The sequence below is a fragment of the Phoenix dactylifera genome, chromosome 2 (genome assembly GCF_051530095.1).
Source record: "Phoenix dactylifera cultivar Ajwa chromosome 2, Ajwa_hap1_PhDact_Kaust_v1.1, whole genome shotgun sequence".
NCBI classification, from domain to species: domain Eukaryota; kingdom Viridiplantae; phylum Streptophyta; class Magnoliopsida; order Arecales; family Arecaceae; genus Phoenix; species Phoenix dactylifera.
The window spans coordinates 50,380,801-50,387,438 of NC_143191.1; positions in this window are offsets into that span (position 1 = coordinate 50,380,801).

A 6,638-nucleotide genomic window follows, 5' to 3' on the forward strand; every position below is an offset into this window, starting at 1 on the left:
AACTTTGTTCGTCGGTTCTAACAACGATCTGTTTAGCATATTTTAGTTAGACAGAAATCGGACGAACAAAATTTTGGCGCCGTTGCCGGGGAGGCAAATCGAGAAGCAAGAACGATCACGAAGATCAAATTGGATTTTGGATGCCCGGAGTGAACGCACTCCGGTAGTAAGTTTTTATTTTTATTATTTTGATTATTTTCAGTTAATAATTTCGTAGTTATTAAATTCTGAAATTTGAAATTCGAAAAAAAAAAATTCAAAAAAAAATAAAATATAAAAAATAATTCAAAATTCAAAAATTCAAAAATTTAAATTCAAAATTTGAATTCTGAAATTCGAAATTTGAAATTTAAATTTAAATTTAAAAAAAAATATATTAAAAAAATTCAAAAAAAAATTAAAAAAAAAAATTTTTTAAAAAAAATCTATATTATTTTTGCTAGTAATTGATAAGGCGCAATCCCCCGAGGTGATCATACCTCTATTGGGGCTCCTCACGGAGTAATCTCCAGAGCTTATTCAACGGGCATTCGGAGATTGACTGACGCATAAGGATTAGTTTTAGTTTACATTCAAGTTATTCCTATATTAAAAATTTAAAAAAAACATAAAATTAAAAAAAATTAAGAAAAATAAAAAAATAAAAAAAATTGCTTGCTCATTTAATCAGTACAACCTAATGACATTGCATAAACTTTAAAAAAAACCATTGATTATTTGCTGCATTTAGTATTAAGCATTTGCATAAAGTAATTAAGGGCAAAACCCATTAAAAAGATAAGGTCGGGAAGTCATTACCTGTCCTTAGCCCAAAAATCACCACCTTGCATACTTATCCTAAGCCAAATTAAATTAAAATCAAATTAGACGTTGACCTTAGGGTTTCGAGCTCAATTAGGCTCTTGGAAAGAAGCGGCTGAAAGCCACTCCAGTGAGGATTTAGTAATTGGTGATGTCTAGGAAAGTTTTACAACAGTGAGAACTGTTACGGGTATTGTGGTATCGGTGTATCCCTTCTGGCACCACCACACACCCCGGGACTTTCCTGGTCACTGGTTACTGGTTCACTTAACTGGTAAGCTCAAGCTTAATCTGAAAGGGAGATTAGGAGCTGTCTAATCTAGAGAGAATTTCAGGAATTTTTTTAACCTGATAAGTCTCTGTGCAACTAGATTTAAGAAGCTACTAAACCTCACTTAGCTCTAAGACTAATAGGGTCAAATTGTTGTGTGGTGTTGTGTGGTGTTGATTGTGGTCATCTTGGTCTAGCCCTTCTTCTTATCTTTTAGGATTTCGTTTAAAAAATTGAGTCTAATTAAGTTGTGGAAAATGTATGCATGGTAGAAGGTCATTAAGGGATAAGTTAACCCCATTTGATCCTGAGATTGACAGAACTTTTTATCATAACCTGCGAACTGTAAACCAACCGTCGATCTCTACAATGGGTGAACATATTAGAACCCTGAATGAATTATTCGCTCCTGCATCCGCTAGTCCACCTACATGTATAGTATTGCCAATAAATAATGCAGCCCAATTTGAAATTCGGGCTGCAACAATAAACATGTTACCCAAATTTCATGGGTTCGAGAGTGAACAACCCTATATTCATCTAAACAAATTTTTGACAATCTGTCAAATGTTTAGAAATCAAAACTTAGATGAAGAGGGTATTAAATTAAGGTTGTTTCCCATGACTTTAGAGGATCGTGCTGCTGCATGGCTGTATTCCCTTGCTTCAAATTCCATCACATCATGGGAACAACTATCTAAGAAGTTCATGGCTAAGTTCTATCCTATGGAAAAGACTGAAAAAATTAAGGATGCCATAAGAACTTTTAGAGAAAAATCTGAGGAGGAATTTTCCCAAGTTTGGGAAAGATTTCATGACTTGTTGGTCAAATGCCCACACCATGGGCTTGATAAGGCTGATCTGGTCCACTTCTTTTATAAAGAACTACCTCCAGCACATAGAAACATGATTGAGTCCATGCACAAGGGTAGGTTCATGAACCAAACCCCGGATCAAGCCTATGAATTTCTTGTTGACTTAGCTGAAAATGCCCAAAATTGGAGTAGCTATGGTGAGGAAGTAATTAGAGATGAGTTTGGGTCTAGAAAACCAGGTAATTATGAAATGAAAGCAGACCCAGAACTCAAAAATGTCATGTCCAATCTGGTGGCTGGAATGAACAACTTGAGTAAAAAGTTTGATGCTTTCACTGTTTTCACTAGTTCGAGTTCATACAAAGAGTCAAATCCCGTCATGAAAGTGGATCACGAGTCATATAGTTTGTGTGTTTTGTGTAACAGTCCTGAGCATCTAGTGGAGTGTTGTCCTAGTTTACCCAACATAAAGGTCGAGCAAGCAAATGCTCTAAATTCGTATAGTGCCTTCAAGAAGCCCACTACTAATTCGTTCAGCCCAGTTTACCATCCTGATAATAGGTTCCACCCAAATTTCTCATATAAGCAGAACGAACCTATTCAGCATCAAGGTGGTCCACCAGGTTTTCAGAACAACTTTTCCAGGATAGGGCCACCACAAATGAACCAATCTTTGGTTCCATCTGTATCTCCCTATAATGCTCCTATCCCACAACAATCTTCACCATTAGAAACCATGATGGCTAATATGATGAAACAACAACAAGATTTTATCAAGCAACAACAACAGACCAATACAGCCCAAGCCCAGACTAACCAATTCCATGCGCAAGCAATTACAAAACTTGAGGTTAGTCTAAGCCAAATAGCAAACTCTCTAGGGGATAGAAAGAAAGGTGAACTACCTAGTCAACCAGTGCCTAACCCTAGTAGACAACAAAATCAAGATCAAAGAGGTCAGTATCAAATCAATGGAAATCCGACCTATGAAGTCCAGGCAATTACCACTTTAAGGTCTGGTAAGCAAGTGGACAATAAAGTCCAACTTTCTGAACATGAAAAAGAAAATAAAAATGAATCCGATAAGAACCCAATTCAGAAGAGAGGTCAAGAACAGGACAAACCAGAAAAAAGGGAAGAACCCATAGAAACATACAAACCCAAGGTTTCCTTCCCCAGTAGACTTCAGGACTCAAAGAAACAATCTAACTTTGATGAAATCATGGAAGTCTTTAAAACTGTTCAAATAAATATACCTTTCCTCGATGCCATACGACAAATTCCCTCCTATACAAAATTCTTGAAAGACCTCACCACGGTCAAAAGAAAAATCAGTATTCCTAGGCAAGCTGTTATGGCTGTACAAGCATCATCTCTCATTCAACAACAGATTGCCCCGAAATTCAAAGACCCTGGTTGCCCAACTATTGAAATAAAAATAGGAGAGACGATCATCCAGAGAGCTCTATTAGATTTAGGAGGTAGTGTAAACCTACTTTCCTACTATGTGTACCAAAAATTAGGTTTGGGAGAATTAAAGCCTACAAATATTATCCTTTCCTTAGCAGATAGGACAGTGAAGTACCCCAAGGGGATTATAGAGGATGTAATAGTGAAAGTAAATGAGTTTTACTATCCTGTGGACTTCGTTATCCTTGAGACTGAACCTGCAATACATCCAGACAGTCACACACCTATAATTTTAGGTAGACCTTTCTTAGCCACAGCAAATGCTGTGATCAACTGTCGAAATGGGATGCTGAAGTTATCTTTTAGCAACATGAAAGTCGAGCTTAATGTCTTCAACATAAGTAAACAACCACCAGACGACAAAGAAATCAATGAAGTTGACATGATTGAAAGTCTGGTTCAGGAGACTTTCTTACAAACTTATAATAAGGACCCTTTAGAAGCTTACCTTACCCATTCCGAGGAAGGGGTCAAACATGCGCCCCTTAGTTCTGTTCCTCTTATGAGCATAGATCGTCATCAGCCGACTGTTCTTCATCGGACTCTTCCAAAACCATTCTTAGATAATGGTTGAAAAAAAAGAGGATTTACATTTTGTCCGGCTGAAGACATAAAACTTAGCGCTCTTGGGAGGCAACCCAACATATAAATATTATAAAAAATAAATAAATAAATAAATAAATAAATAAATAAAATTTTTTAACATGCAGGTTTGGGGGTATTTTCCCCAATCTTCAAGTTATTAGCCATATCAAGGTCCAAAATCAGGTATTGTCTCCTCTATCCTATTACTGTTAATTTGGGTATTAATTTTCTCAACATTGAGGACAATGCTGAATTTAGGTATGGGGGTGAGAATATTTTTAATTTTTGTGCCTAAAAAGATTTCAAAAAAAAAAGGGGGGGGGATTTCAAATTTTTAACTCAAACTCTAATCTTTTTGGCTGTACAAACTAGGAATTGCTTTGACAATAGCTTTGAGTTAAGAAATATGATAGCAGTTCTAGCTTGAGTTTTCGTCCCATCTGATGAGAGCACAAAAGTGCAATCGTCATACCATTTTAATTAGTATTATAATTAATTATTAATAATAAATTAATAGATTAACGTTGTATTTGTGTTTGAGTGCAAGTAATCCAAGAAATCCAATAACATTGGGTTTGAGCCCAATGCCCGGCAGCCCGAGCTCAAGTCAAGCCAGCACGTGATGGAGCTCATCCCACGATGCAGCCAGCTTTCCAGAATCACCTTCCAAATCAACCCCGCATCCAAGAGACCCAATGATCATCAACATCCCGAGAGCAATTGTCAATCCCGTCTCATCCCGCGTCCCCCTCTTCCGGATTCGAGGGCCCGTGAAGCCAGCCATCATCTTCCTCAACCTTTACTGCATCCCTCACGCGATCAGCGCCCGTCCGCTTCTTTCCCCATTTCAAAAATCCTCCCAGCAAGGCGTGATCTCAGACACCAATTCCAACTTCTTCCGGATCCGGCCATTCAAGACGTCCGCCCATGCTTCCCCGTAATCCCGCACGATCCTCCTTCTGCTTCATCAACGCCTCCTCCCAGCATCTGCGTGCCACAACGTCCACGATACTCCACCATCCCGTGATCGGCTCCTCCGCGATTCCTCCCAGCTCCAGCCAGGATCCAAGCCGTGAATGCCTCCTCCCGTCTTCAACGCCTCAGCCCGTGAAGCCAGCCACACCGTTCGCACCTCCCAGCGTCCACGGCATCCTCCCATCGATCCCGGATCGCCTTCCATTCCATGTGCGATCTCGGATGATCGCCTCCTCCTCCAGGAATCGTCCCGTGATCCAGCCTCCTCCGCCTATGCTTCCACCGTGATGCAGCCGAGATCCCGCCCACGGTCGCAGACCGCGCCCTCCTCCTCTTTCGGAATCCCAGCGGCCATGATCCCTCACCCGTTTCTCTTCCTCCAGGCTCGGGCGATCTATAAATAGGGGAGTTCTCGGCAGGAGGAAAGGAGCGGGGAGTGGTGGTGGCCGGCGGGTCTAAGGGAAAGCTCGGTTTGGCCAAGAACAGGGGATGCTCTGTTCTTGGAAAGAAAAAAAAAAGAAAAAGAAGAGTAGTTTATGTTCCTTCGTGGGAGAGAAAGGAATTTTCTTATTTTTATTTTATTTTTTTATTTGCAGAATAAAGTAGCATTAGGCTTCATGTCCAATCTTCCTTTCTACTTTTTGTAATTAGTTTTCTTCTCATGAAGTCAAGCAAATTCCTTTCGTGCAATCCTTGTTCTAGGTTCCATTTAATTTCTGTTTTTTTTATGCAATACATTAAATGTTCCTTTATGCAATTTGTGTTCGCTTCAATCTTCTTGCCTTCATCCGTTTTAATTTATGCCAAAGCTTTTCTTTTCCATTAAATATATAAATGCTTTTTGAATTTAAGTACCTGTCTTTTCGTTAATTTCAATTAGTAAATCATTCCATATCCCCAACATAATGTTTTGCTTTTATTATTCAAAAATCGCTTTTAAATCCAAGTGAACGTTTTTATTTTTAAGCAACTCCAATCGCCTCCCTGTGGATCGACCTCTTACAACCACTATTCTTCGAGTAGAAAAGATAAGAGTATAATTAAATTAAACTTTGTTCGTCGGTTCTAACAACGATCTGTTTAGCATATTTTAGTTAGACAGGAATCGAACGAACAAAGGAAACAGACCTGATAGCAGTCTCAAAGGAGTCAGCCCCACAGGTCACCATGTTGGCCTGGGCGCCAGAAGAGACAGGACCCTTACTTCTAGGTTGGCGAGGAGTAGTGATTTTGTAGAAGCATTGGTGGGCCATATGGTTGGTCCGACCACAGACAAAACAACAACGAACAGATTCTTCTTCTTTCTCTTTCTTCTAGTTCTGAGAGAAGTTGGGTTTTCTGTTGTTGGGCTGAAAGGAGTTCCTATGGTTGAATGATTTCTTCTTGAAGGACTTGTTGTGGTTGGGTCGGAAAGAATGATTCTGATTTTTGGATTTGGGCTTGGATTCAACCTTGTTGACTTTGGGTAAAGAATTGGAGGAATGGGATTTTTCTCTAAGGCGATGTTGTTCTTCAATCCTAATAGAATTTAGGACTTGGGTTAGAGACAGATCACCTTAGGTGTGGCTCAAAGTCTTGGCAAAGTCTGACTAGGTAGAGGAAAGTTTGTCTATAATACAGGCAACTTGGAAAGAGTCATCTAAGTGGGTTCCATTTGTCTGGAGTTGAAGAATCAATGTTTCATATTCATGGATTTGATCATTCATAGGTTTGGAATCAAC